At 38.8% G+C, this 14,190-nt stretch overlaps 1 protein-coding gene across 5 annotated transcripts in view; it reads right to left on the bottom strand.

The window, feature by feature from the left end:
* The window catches only part of KLHL2 (kelch like family member 2), a 164,558-nt gene that overhangs the window by 57,957 nt on the left and 92,411 nt on the right, over nucleotides 1–14,190 (bottom strand). The window lies entirely within an intron of this gene.

Below are 14,190 nucleotides of genomic sequence, written 5' to 3'. Positions count from 1 at the left end.
TAGAAAAGGCAGAGATCAAATTGCCAAGATCCAATTGACCATGGAAAAAGCATGAGGATTACATAAAAACATCTACTTCTGCTTTATTGACTACGCTAAAGCCTTTGACTGTGTGGATCACAAAAAACTGTGGAAAATTCTTAAAAGAGATGGGAATTAGGCACCTTACCTGCTGTCTAAGAAACCCGTATGCAGATCGAGAAAAAACGGTTAGAACCAGACATAGAACAATGGACTATTTTCAAATTGGGAAAGGAGTACGTCAAGGCTGTATATTGTCACCCTGCAGAGTACATCATGAGAAATGCCGGGTTGGATGAAGCACAAGCAAGACTCAAGATTGTTGGGAGAAATATCAATAACCTCAGATAAGCAGAGGACACCACCCTTATGGCAAAGTGAAGAGGAACTAAAGAGCCTCTTGATGAAAGTGAAAGAACAGTGAAAAAGCTGGCTTAAAACTCAAGATTCAAAAAACTAATATGGCGTCCAGTACCATCAGTTCAGTTGAGTTCAGTTGCTCAGTCATGTCCGACTCTTTGCGACCCCATGAATCGCAGCATGCTAGGCTTCCCTGTCCATCACCAACTCCCAGAGTTCACTCAAACTCATGTCCATCGAGTCAGTGATGCCATCCAGCCACCTCATTCTCTGCCATCCCCTTCTCCTCCTGCCCCCAATCCCTCCTAGCATCAGGATCTTTTCCAGTGAGTCAACTCTTCGCATCAAGTGGCCAAAGTATTGGAGTTTCAGCTTCAACATCACTCCTTCCAATGAACACCCAGGACTGATCTCCTTTAGGATGGACTGGTTGGATCTCCTTGCAGTCCAAGGGACTCTCAAGAGTCTTCTCCAACACCACAGTTCAAAAGCATCAATTCTTTAGTGCTCAGCTTTCTTCACAGTCCAACTCTCACATCCATACATGACCACTGGAAAAACCATAGCCTTCATGGTAAATTGATAGGGAAACAATTTTCTTGGGCTTTATTTTATTTTCTTGGGCTCCAAAATCACTGCAGATGGTAACTGCAGCCATGAAATTAAAAGATGTTTGCTCCTTGGAAGAAATGCTATGACAAGCCTAGACAGCATATTAAAAAGTAAAGACATTACTTTGCCTGCAAAGGTCCATCTAGTCAAAGTTATGGTTTTTCCAGTAGTCATGTATGGATGTAAGAATTGGACTATAACGAAAGCTGAGAGCCAAAGAACTGACGCTGTTGAACTGGTGTTAGAGAAGAGTCTTGAGAGTTCCTTAGACTACAAGGAAATCAAACCAGTCAATCATAAAAGAAATCAGTCCTGAATATTCATTGGAAGGACTGATGCTGAAGCTGAAGCTCCAATACTTTGGCCACCTGATGCAAAGAACTGACTCACTGGAAATGACCCTGATGCTGGGAAAGACTGAAGGTAGGAGAAGGGGTCGACAGAGGATGAGATGGCTAGATGGCATCACTGACTCAATGGACATAAGTTTGAGCAAGGTCCAGGAGTTGGTGATGGACAGGGAATCCTGGCAAGGTGCAGTCCATGGGGTCACAATGAGTCAGACACCACTAAGCCACTGAACTGAAATGATAGATTTTGGTATGGTCCATTTTCATTTTTGTTTGCTTCAAGATATTTTTCAATTTTCTTTCTGATTTCTCCTTCTTCAGCTGTTTTCTTTAAATTTCCTTTTTTTGATCTACTGGTTGTTCAGGACTGTGTTGTTTAATTTTCACACATTTGTGAATTTTTCAACTTCCTTCTGTTAATGATTTCTAGTATTATACCACTATGGTCAAAAAGTGTGATTTTAATTTTCTTAAATCTGTTAAGACTCACTTTATGGTCTAGCCTATGGTGTATCCTGGAGAACATTGTGTGTGTGCTTGAGAAGAATATATCTTTTAGGTCCATTTGGTTTAAAGTTTGGTTGAAGTCTAGTTTCCTTGTTGATAATCTAGATGATTACCCATTGTTGAAGGTGGGGTAATGATGTCCCTGAAAATTATTTTATTGTTGTCTGTTTCTCTTTCCAGACCTTTGAGGATTTAATACATTTTGGTGCTCCAAAGTTGTGTATACATATATTTATGACTGTTATATCTTCTCAATGAATTGAACTCTTTATCATTATATAATGACCTTTTCTGTCTCTAATTACCATTTTTGGCTTAACATCTGTTTTGTCTGACATCAGTATAGGTACCCCTGTACTCTTTTGGCTTTCACTTGCATGAAGTATCTTTTTCATCTCTTCACTCTGAGCCCATGTGTGTGTCCTCAAAGCTGAAGTGAGTCTCTGGTAAGTACCATATATAACTTTTTGTTTGTTTGCTTTTTAAATCCATCCAGCCACTCTATGCCATTTGACTGGAGAATTCAATCCATTTATATTTAGCAAAATTATTGATAGATATTACAAATTCCATCTTACAGTTTTCTGGCTGTTTTTAGTTTCTTTGTTCTCTCACTGTCTTCCTTAATAAACTGATGGTTTTCTGTAGTTGTGCATCTTTTGTGTATCTACTTTAGGTTTTTGCTTTGTTTTGTGGTTTCCAAGTTTACATAAAAAACCTTATTGATGTAACAATCTATTTTATGCTGATGACAAATTTAATCACATACAAAAACTACCCTTTTACTCCCCTCTACCTTTAATGTATTTTGATGTATGGTTTACCTCTTTTTATATTTTATATTCACTAACAAATTATTATAGCTACAGTTAATTTTAATACACTTGTTCTTTAATCTTATACCATCATTTTAGAGTACTAGAGTATTCTTAATTTGATTATATACTTACCTTTACCAGTGTGTTGTATTTATATTTTTATACATTTTCATGTTATTTCATGTTATCATGTTAGTTGTATGTGTATTTTAATGCATTTTCATTTTATTAATTAGCATCCTCTTATTTCAGCTACAAGAACTCCTTTCAACACTTCTTTTATGGTAGAACTAGTGGTGATGAACTCCTTCAGACTTTGTGTCTGAGAAATCTTTCTCTCTCCTTCATTTGTGAATCATGGACTAAAGAAGGAAGGTTTCTCCTGGCACTAAGCTGTGCTGCCACATGGGTGAGGGGACACAGGTGAAGTCAAACTGCTTTTTTCAGCCTCTTCAGTATGTCCAAACATGTGTTGATACTGTTTTTGCTCCAATGGAATGCTAAATCGTCTCCTCTGGAAACCTAGACTTCCACAGAAGCTCCCTCATCTGTGGGGAACAGTCTAGGTCAGTGTTCTCTGGGTGCTCCCAGACTGCAGTCAAGAGGGGCTAAAACTGGTTCACAGATCACTTGAGAACCACAGCCAAGACCAAGGTCTGCCTGCCTACTGCCTAAGCACAGTGGGCAAGGTTCCTTCTGGGTCCCTTAATGTATGGTGATGGATCCCACAGCTGTCACAAAGACACTTTCATTTGTGGATGGATACAGGATATTTGGTGCAAAGAGAGGGAAGACAAGAATGAGGGATGTGTTATGCTCATGACTAAAAACATATTTTTAACCGTGTGAAATATTTTTGATTGAAATTTTAAAAACAAAAGGAAAAAAAAGTCACCCAACTAAGCCTAACTACTTTCTGTCCCCAGTGAGAAAGATAAGTGTTGGTACAGAGAATTAATGCATTTTATTGTGTTCACTTCAGTGAATAAACATCTCCTTATCCTCCCCTACTTGGGCCACTGCCCTACCTTGCTGGTCTTCACACCAAAATTCTTTAGGGCAGACCTTAGTACTGACGCCTACATACTGATGCACGCATACCTTTGTCTGTGGTAATACAGCCTCTGGCCTCCTTTCCCATCCAATTGTTCTTTGGAAGTTCTTTTATTGAGATTAATATAATCTGTCTCAACCCTTGTGCAATGTTTCACCTAAGAACTCTTTCTCCTAGCCTGGATTCTATAACACTTCTTTCTACCTTTCTAACTACTCAGTCTGTCTCTAACAGTTCCCTAAAACTAGATGTTACCTATGGTCCTGCCTGCCCTGACATCCCCTTTCATTCTCTGTTCAATCTCCTTTAATCATTCCATCCACATTTGTGTGTGTCCCAGTTATTGTCAACTTGTCACCCCGTATGGTTGTTCCCAGACTCAACCTCTCTCCCAAACCCCAATAAATGAATTTCCAGCTATCTTTAGTCTCTATATGATCTGTCTAACCGTCATGGCTATTTTAAACAAATAGATCCACCCCTATACCATGCACCTGCAACATATAAAAGCAGTTTTGTAAGATTCACATTATTCACTGCCATAGATCACTTATTTTCATCTGTTTTGAGTTCTGTGATGTTTTTTAATCATTATGCATCTTTCCATTGATGGCACTGCTTCACTTCTTGGCTTGAAGCTCAACAAAGATGCTCTGGCTGAGTCTACTGATTGTCTCCCTCAAAACAAATCAAGGTCTTCTGCTGGCCAAGCTGTCTTTGGCTACTGCTAATAATCTTGCCAAGTGTGAGAACCTCTAAATTGATAACACATTTCACTGTTGACTGGCCCTTGAGCAATCTACTAATCTACAAAACCCATCTACACCTTCCTCCAGACACCTGCCTGATCTCTCGTGTTTCTTTTGGGTATCAATGGCTTCATTACCCACACTGACTCTAAAGCTAAATAGTCTCAGTCACAGTTGATTCCTCACTAGTCCCTCCTCTTTTTATTATAGTAAAAACATAAGACAATTTACCACCTTAACCATTTTTCAGTTCAGTCCAGTCGCTCAGTTGTGTCTGACTCTTTGCGACCCTATGAACCACTGTCTAGGTTGATCATAACTTGCCTTGCAAGGAGTAAGCGTCTTTTAATTTCATGGCTGCAATCATTATCTACAGTGATTTTGGAGCCCCCAAAAATAAAGTCTGACACTGTTTCCCCATCTATTTCCCATGAAGTGATGGAACCGCATGCCATAATCTTTGTTTTCTGAAAGTTGAGCTTTAAGCCAACTTTTATCAAGAGGCTCTTTAGTTCTTCTTCCCTTTCTGCCATAAGAGTGGTGTCATCTGCATATTGAGGTTATTGATATTTCTCCTGGCAATCTTGATTCCAGCTTGTGCTTCATCCAGTCCAGCATTTCTCATGATGTACCCTGCATATAAGTTAAATAAGCAGAGTGACAATATACAGCCTTGACGTACTCCTTTTCCTATATGGAACCAGTCTGTTGTTCCATGTCCAGTTCTAATTGTTGCTTCCTGTCCTGCATACAGGTTTCTCAAAAGGCAGGTCAGGTGGTCTGGTATTCCCATCTCTTTCAGAACTTTCCCCAGTTTGTTGTGATCCATACAGTCAAAGGCTTTGGCATAGTCAATAAAGCAGAAATAGATATTTTCCTGGAACTCTCTTGCTTTTCTGATGATCCAGCGGATGTTGGCAATTTGATCTCTGGTTTCTCTGCCTTTTCTAAAACCAGCTTGAACATCTGGAAGAGCACGGTTCATGTACTGTTGAAGCCTGGCTTGGAGGATTTTGAGCATTAGTTTACTAGCGTGTGAGGAGTACAACTGTGTGGTAGTTTGAGCATTCTTTGGCATTGCCTTTCTTTGGGGTTGGAATGAAAACTGACCTTTTCCAGTCCTGTGGCCATTGCTGAGTTTTCCAAATTTGCTAGCATATTGAGTGCAGCACTTTCACAGCATCATCTTTCAGGATTTGAAGTAGCTCAACTGGAATTCCATCACCACCACTAGCTTTATTCGTAGTGATGCTTCCTAAGGCCAACTTGACTTCACATTCCAGGATGTCTGGCTCTAGGTGAATGATCACACCATCATGATTATCTGGGTCGTGAAGATCTTTTTTGTACAGTTCTTCTCTGTATTCTTGCCACCTCTTCTTAATATCTTCTGCTTCTGTTAGGCCCATACCATTTCTGTCCTTTATAGAGCCCATCTTTGCATGAAATGTTCCCTTGGTATCTCTAATTTTCTTGAAGAGATCTCTAGTCTTTCCCATTCTATTGCTTTCCTCAATTTCTTTTCATTGATCACTGAGGAAGGCTTTCTTATCTCTCCTTGCTATTCTTTGGAACTCTGCATTCAAATGGCTATATCTTTCCTTTTCCCCTTTGCTTTCCGCTTCTCTTCTTTTCACACCTATTTGTAAGGCCTCCTCAGACAGCCATTTTGCTTTTTTGCATTTCATTTTCTTGGGGATCCCTGTCTCCTGTACAATGTCACAAATCTCCGTCCATAGTTCATCAGGCACTCTGTCTATCAGATCTAGTCCCTTAAATCTAGTTCTCACTTCCATTTTATAATCATAAGGGATTTGATTTAGGTCATACCTGAATGGTCTAGTGGTTTTCCCCACTTTCTTCAATTTAAGTCTGAATTTGCCAATAAGGAGTTCATGACTTGAGCCACAGTCAGCTTCTGGTCTTGTTTTTGCTCACTGTATAGTCATACTTACCACTTTTAAGTATGCATATAGTTCAGCAGTGTTATGTATGCTCATACTGTAAAATCTAAAACTGTGTACCCAGTAAACAACTCTTCTCTTCCTCCATCCCCTCCTCTCTATAATCTCTAAAATAAATTGCTTCTCAAATCCTGGGAATCCTCAGTAGTAACTCTGGGAAGTCATAAGATTTAGTGATATAAGGGACCTGACCACAACTTCCGTATGAAAGAATAATCTCTAAAATGTTCACATTCAATGGGTATCTGGCTATCATTTGCAGACATGAGCAGAAAGCAAAGCAGCCACATCACCCTTGAGCACTCACTACAAGCTTCTTTATGTTGCACTAAAATCTTTCTCCTTAATTTTTAACACTGATTCTACTTATACTCACCACAGAACAAGGTTAAGCTCTTTCTCTCATGAAATTCCCTCAAACTTTTACAGAGAACATTATATTCTCCAGAATTTTACAAATTCTTTTGACTACTCCTTGTAAAACATAGTTTCAGGTCTTCAACATCATCCTGGCTCTGAATTCAGTGCTTCAGTTCATCACTCTCTCTTAAAACATGTAATTGAAAATGAGCTCAATTTCATAGATATGATCTGACCTGGGTGGAAGAGAATGAGATAATCACCGTACATCTTTATAGATATAATTACATTTCTGATTGCTATTGAATCCACGATCAACAAAAACCCTAATATCTTTGGATTGGTTTGGCCAATACAATCCTAATACTTGTCACAAGGGCTTCCCTGGTGGCTCAGATTGTAAAGAGTCTGCCTGCAAACTCTTTACCATGAAATCTACAAACCCAGAGACCCATGTTCAATCCCTGGTCAGGAAGTTCCCCTGGAGAAGGAAATGGCAACCGACTCTAGTATTCTTGCCTGGAGAATCCCATGGACGGAGGAGCTTTGCTAACTACAGTTCATGGGGTCACAAAGAGTTGGACACAACTGAGCAACCTGAGCAACTTCACTTCCTTCCTTCCTTCCTTGTCATAAAGCTGAGATAAGAGATTCTTCCTTTTCACTAAATGAATTGTTATTCAGATTTCTGTATCTCAATAAGGTATAGTAAAATTGAGCAGCTACTGCACATTGGGAATACATATGCACACACTGAAATGTACCTAAAAAGCTTTACCTAAAATGTAATGCTGAAGGGCAGAACATTTCAGTCTAGTCTGTTTCCTGTACTTATATCCAGGGTCAGTTCCAAGATCCACAACCTTCTCTCTATCTTCACTACCCTAATTCTGTTACCAACCTTACTTACACTTTCCAGTCCTCCCACCCATATGTTAACAGAATATTCTGTTTATGGCACAGAGCTTTTATTGTGGTATTAGTGATTTGCCTCTACTAGTTTCTTCTGCCACTGAGTAAAGCCAACCAGTAATCACACTGCCATTTGATGATCAGTTCCTTCTCTCTAAAAGAGCATGATTCCCAGCAGTATTAACTATGCTATAGCCATGGAATATACATTAAACATATATATTATACATATATAATGTACACAAGCATTCTTCCTTATATATAAGAAATCTCTTCACTCTGTAGAGCAAATGAATTTTCCTGTTTGATTCCCTCCTACAAATAAAATAAGTTTGTCAGAAATGAGAGATACTCACTAGGATTTATCACACCAGGTCTAAAAGGCTCAAGTCACTCATCCCAAATTAAGCTGATGAAGTCAACAATACAAGCCCAAAGTTCTTTTTGTTTTGCACCCTAAGAAACAAAGTAGTCTTCATACCTGATTTCTACACAACAAGAACCTTTTTGATCAAAATTAAATGCCATGAGGGGTTCATATAATTCCTCTATACTCCATCTAGGGCAGAATCCTATCTGAAAAGTGAGGTTAAGTGACTGGATAACAACAGTATTTTAAGTCCACAAACAGCTTACCTCTGAGAAAGTGTTCTGGGGAAAATAAAGATATCTCTAGTCTTCATTTTCTTAATTAATACAATTAAAGTGTTAGACTAGATAACTGCTAAGTTCCCAAACAGTGCTAGCACTCCATGAGTCTCATTCTGAATACTATTAGTTTTTGCTGCTGCTGCTAAGTCACTTCAGTCATGTCCGACTCTGTGCGACCTCACAGACAGCAGCCCATCAGGCTCCATCGTCCCTGGGATTCTCCAGGCAAGAACACTGGAGCGGGTTGCCATTTCCTTCTCCAATGCATGAAACTGAAAAGTGAAAGTGAAGTCGCTCAGTCGTGTCCGACTCTTAGCGACCCCATGGACTGCAGCCTACCAGGCTCCTCCGTCCATGGGATTTTCCAGGCAAGAGTACTGGAGTGGGGTGCCATTGTCTTTTCCAACTATTAGTTTCTAGGGGGGAAAAAATCCATATTTGTATCTCCAGCAGTCCCCATTAACACACAATTTGGTGAAACCTGAGAACAGCTAACTCATGTCAGCTAGAAAAACTGTCAACAAAGTAAAACAGACTGCGTGTAGTTAACTAAGACATAAATGAGGACTATAATGAATTTAAGAATATAAAAATGATTAATTCTTTTAAGAGCTGTCATTTAAGTCAGCAAACAATCAAGCAGTGGTGCACATCAAATGCTTTCATTATCTTCCAAAGGAAGAATTTTCTTTAGTAGTACATTAACATAGCAATAGACTTTCAATAAACAGCATCTACTCTTTATTATGCATATCACAAAGTCAAGGCTGGTGACACCATTATTAGAACCACTCTCTCAAGTTTCTTTCAAGAGGGCTGTTTCCAAAATCATGAGTTTATTTTGACAGATGTTTACCCCAAGTAGTGATTCCTAGCCTAAATTATAGGAATGGAAAAATGACTAATGGAAACTAACAGCAGAAGAAAATGTCATGGGATGAGCTCTCACAGAGAATAGAGCATAATCTGGATATACTAAAATTGGGTGTGAGTTGACTATTACTGGCCAATAAACTCCTTGGAATCAGGGGTTAAATCACACTGAACCTGTTATCATCCACAGCAGTTCAGGCAATACCAGGCACACAGACGGTAGTTTTGAAAGGACTGACTACTGGGTCTAAGCTCAGCAGCCAAGAGATGACTAGAAGAATTGGGACCAGAGTGGGACCAGAGAACACAGATTTATGAAGAAATACAAGAGCATGAGGGCAGGAAATGCTCAGCATCGGTAGTTTATGGTCACCACAAAGGTCACCTTGGAGCTCCAAATGGGAACAAGGTTCAAAATGACCTAGAGTTGTGTGACAAATGGGTTTATGGAAGGAAGACAGTAGTCACAAGGAGGTAGGAAGAGGGAGTCTCAGTAGAGACAACAGTACAGATTTTGAAGTTGCTGGCAGCAAGAGAAACAAAGTGCAGAGGGAAAGAAGGCCTGAAGGTGTAGAGAGAAAATAGGCTGCAGAGAGAGTGCTGCAGACTGACAGCGAGCCAGTGCAGAACTGAGGATGGTGACAGTGAGAGAGGAACAGTCTGGAAGTCTATCCTCCTACCCACCTTCCTGGTGAGTCACTCTCTTTAAGGGGGAGTACCACTTAAAGAAGTTTGCCCCCAACAAACAGGTATGGGAAAAAGCAAAGTTTCATTTAAGATAACAGGAGAGAGGGCACACATGAAAACAGATGGCATATAAAAATGCTTGATCATCGCACAAGCACAGTGGGAAGGCTAAAGTAGGGCAGTATGGGGTTCATGGACAGGCCTAGGATATACAAACAGATAATAGGGTTAAGTGCAAGGAGAATGAGAAATAAACTGAAAGCATGTCAGAGACAGGAGAAAGGGACTTCTTCACAGGTAGCTTTGTTACAGAGGAATGCCAGGTTCCTCAGAGTTTCAGCTGGTTTGAAAATGAGAGTAAATATTTCCCCAAAGGTCAGTTAGAATCTATATTAAGCAGCTTCTCAGATTTTTAGTGTGGTGAGTGTTGAGATGTTGGAATGACTAAGAATCTGGAATTTATTGCTTCCCTTAAATTTGTTAGAAATTCTCACAATTCAACCACTGGTAACTTTTGTTTATCAACAAAGAAGGCTGAATAAAATTTGTATTTCAAATTAAAATCTAACTTCCAAAAGCATCTTTTACTGAGACTATTAAAATGCACCTGAAGTTGTAAGTTCAGTTTTTATCTCCTCTATATTTTCAGTCCAGCAAAAATGCTCAAAGTCTTAATGATTTGGGGAATGAATTAAATATAAACATCACTCAAAGCACATCAGAAGAGTCCACAAACCAGCATTCTCCAAACAAGTCCACACTCTTAGGAGATATGAAAGGTTTCATTTTTAGGTATACAGCAAAAATAATTTCATACAGCTTTTTAGCTAAGAAAACAACCACTCAAGAACATAACAAAGGTTGATTACAGTCCAGAACACCAGGCTTCAATATGCAGGTCATTTTGCCTGGCTGGTCTGGTGACCCTTGATTGTTCATGGTTTGAGGCTGCTCACAACCCTAGAAAATAGCATGGGCCAGGGCGTGGGGCTGGGACTGAAACCAAGGGAGGGGGGCACCAGGCTGGGCAGAGCAGACTCTCGTGCACTGCTCAGACCTCCTACCTTCTCCACCTGGTTTCCCACATTTTTTACTTTTTCTAAAGATGCTGATACTAAGAAAAACAAGCACCATTCACAGAGATTCCCATAGAATATCTTCACTCTTCTATTATACCTGCACAATTTAACTATAATGAATACAACAGAGCTCATTCCCAATCTCCAAGAGAAAGGAATGATGCAGATCTTGTGCCCAGAGCCCTGGTGAATTTCCAGAGGATAAGGATGCTCCAGTCTCAACACACAGTTATACCTTAGATCAGAAAGTACCCTGAGGTCATGCAACTTTCTTCCCTTTCCCACCCTCTCTCTCAACCTTCTTTCTCCCCTCTCCTTCTTTCCATGTATGTATGGACTTCTATATGCATTAACTTGTCTATTGCTCTTTATTTCTTCCTTTCCTTCTTTCTTGCCTGTATATCTCAGACCCTACTTAAAAGCCTAGGAGAGGGGAAAAAAGTTAAGATTTTAACTTCCATCTATTACCATTGTTATGGAAATACCTTCACTCTCCTAGATCTATTCACACATTCTAATTTGAACTTGAAAGCAACTTAGGTGTCTGGGTAGGCCTCTGGACACATAAGTACTTGAATTGTAAAAATAAATGAGGAAGGGACTGAAAAACAATTATTAAGGCAGAAAAAGAGAACTCTAGGTATTTTCCTGTGTTGACTCTTTACCTTCTGTTTGCTTAAGATAAAAACAACATTCAGATATTTTCACTATGAAGAACAACTACTTTAGTATTATACTGGATTATTTATTTTAGAAAGAGCATCCCAGGTGGCTCGGTGGGTAAAGAATTCTGCCTGCAATGCAGGAGACATGGATTTGATCTCTGGGTTGGAAAGATCCCCTGGAGGAAGGCATGGCAACCCATTCCAGTATTCTTTCCTGGAGAATACCATGGACAGAGGAGCCTGATGGACTACAGTCCACAGGGTTGCAAAGAGTTGGCCATGACTGAAGTGACTGAGTATACACACACATTTATTTTAGAAAGTTTCCTGCAGCTAGTTATCAATACACCAGTTATGGAAACAGCTTGACTATATGAAATTGGTCACTGCAATTTTATTTCTTTGTAAGTATAAGAAATATGTAGATGAAATAATATGACTGAATTGCTCCAAAATAATACAAGAATTCAAAAATTCATCAAGCTGTAGATGTCTAATTTGCATACTTTACATGTTTACTAGTCTGCACTAAAAAGTTTACATAAAAAATAATAACATAGGAAAGAGAAGTCAAGAAGGGTGTAGTTAAAATAAAATTATTCATGAACTGACAACTCTCAGTGTTGGGTAGTGAGTACTATTCCATTTTTGCATGGTTGCAACTTTTCATAATAAAAGATGCTGTAAAATGTTACTTAGAAATGAGCAATTTTAAGATTCAGATGCATGGTATGAGATGCAGTACATCTTTTAAAATAAGACTTTGATTAAAATTATAATGTGTAAATATAAATCAAATTTTATTTGTAATTTTATTGAAAGTGATAATTTTTTCATAAAAAATTCTTGGCATAATTATGTAGAAAGAGTCTGTATACTAAGATGTAGAGGTGTTGTAATTCTAGTAGAAAATTGTTGACATTCTGTCATAAACTACAATAAATTTAAAACTGTAAAGAAGAGAAAGAAATAATAAAATATTATTGTCTTCTAAAACACAGTAAGTGAGTTTGTTCTGATGTGAGTAAAACTAAGAGTTCTACCACAGCATGAGAACTATGTATGGAAATTTTTTTGCATTAATCCTACTTTATTCCTTCTCTTTCTATCTCTTAAAACTCAGTAACATTTATCAAGTACGAAGGACAACTAGCAGTCCAAGAAAGATATTAACTAGAGATTGCTTTATGTAGAAAAAACTATCCAAAAAAAAATGCACAAAGCCTCCTTGGCTTTCGTAATATAAATCACTTAGAACAGGTGCATTATGTCTAGCAATTAACGGGTCTAATGGATTTCTATTTAGCTGAAGAACAGAATTGGCTGCACTGGAGAACACATCAATAAATACAAATTTGTGTTTGGTTTTCTTAAAAATACCTCATCCCACTCAAAAGAACTATATGAATATTGCTACATGTTATATGTATTCCCCAACTTACAGAAATTACATTCTAAAAGTTTATCTGTAATTAAGCATTCTTGGACTCAGATCACATTTTCCCACTGAAACAATTTTACAAAGGGTAGTTAAGCCAATCAGGCCACCCCAGAGAAACCTATAAATTTCAAAATTACCGGACCTGGTATGGTTTATTGCAGCACTTTTTTTCCCCCAACTAACCACTTTGTACTACTATTTATTTGATAAATGCAATAGGGATTCTAGGAATAAAGCTCCTGTCAGATACTCTGCCTTGCATGAATCTATGTTCCTTAGTTATCAGAGTAGGCAGAGTGGAGTAGAGTTTAGATGAGGGGCTTTTGCATTTGAAGGGTACAGGAAGTTGGGGCCCTACAATTTACTAAGGAGCAGCAGTCTTGGAAGGTTCTTTAGTAACTTGTTTCTATTGGGTCTCACAGATACAGGGTGGAGATGTGGACTGTATCTTTCACCAGGTTTATCATCTAGAAAATGTTTTTTTTTTTTTAATTAGAAACTTTTTAATAATCACTTTTAATATGAGTTTTTTAAATGTTTATAAACTCAGAGCTAAATAAATTATAGGTTACTCCTGGGTACTTTAGCTACACCCAAAGCTGTGACAATAATCTGCTCCGTGACTGGACAGCCACAGGCCTCTGCCCACTATAAGGAGAGGATGCCACCAGGAGGTCCTGAAAACCAGCATTTAATCTAAGCAGAGGGCTGTCTCTAGTTGGAGTCAACATTTCTCCTCTACTCACAGTCAACTAGATTTCATTGCTTTGAAAATGTTTAAGCCAAATTCATTGCAGATGGTGATTGGGGCCATGAAATTAAAAGACACTTACTCCTTGGAAGGAAAGTTATGACCAACCTAGATAGCATATTCAAAAGCAGAGACATTACTTTGCCAACAAAGGTCCGTCTAGTCAAGGCTATGGTTTTTCCAATAGTCATGTATGGATGTGAGAGTTGGACTGTGAAGAAAGCTGAGTGCCAAAGAATTGAAGCTTTTGAACTGTGGTGTTGGAGAAGACTCTTGAAAGTCCCTTGGACTGCAAGGAGATCCAACCAGTCCATTTAGAAGGAGATCAGCCCTGGG

The sequence above is a fragment of the Bubalus kerabau genome, chromosome 16 (genome assembly GCF_029407905.1).
Source record: "Bubalus kerabau isolate K-KA32 ecotype Philippines breed swamp buffalo chromosome 16, PCC_UOA_SB_1v2, whole genome shotgun sequence".
NCBI lineage: Eukaryota > Metazoa > Chordata > Mammalia > Artiodactyla > Bovidae > Bubalus > Bubalus kerabau.
Note: the sequence above shows the minus strand (reverse complement) of the source record. Positions and strands in the feature narration are given on the sequence as shown.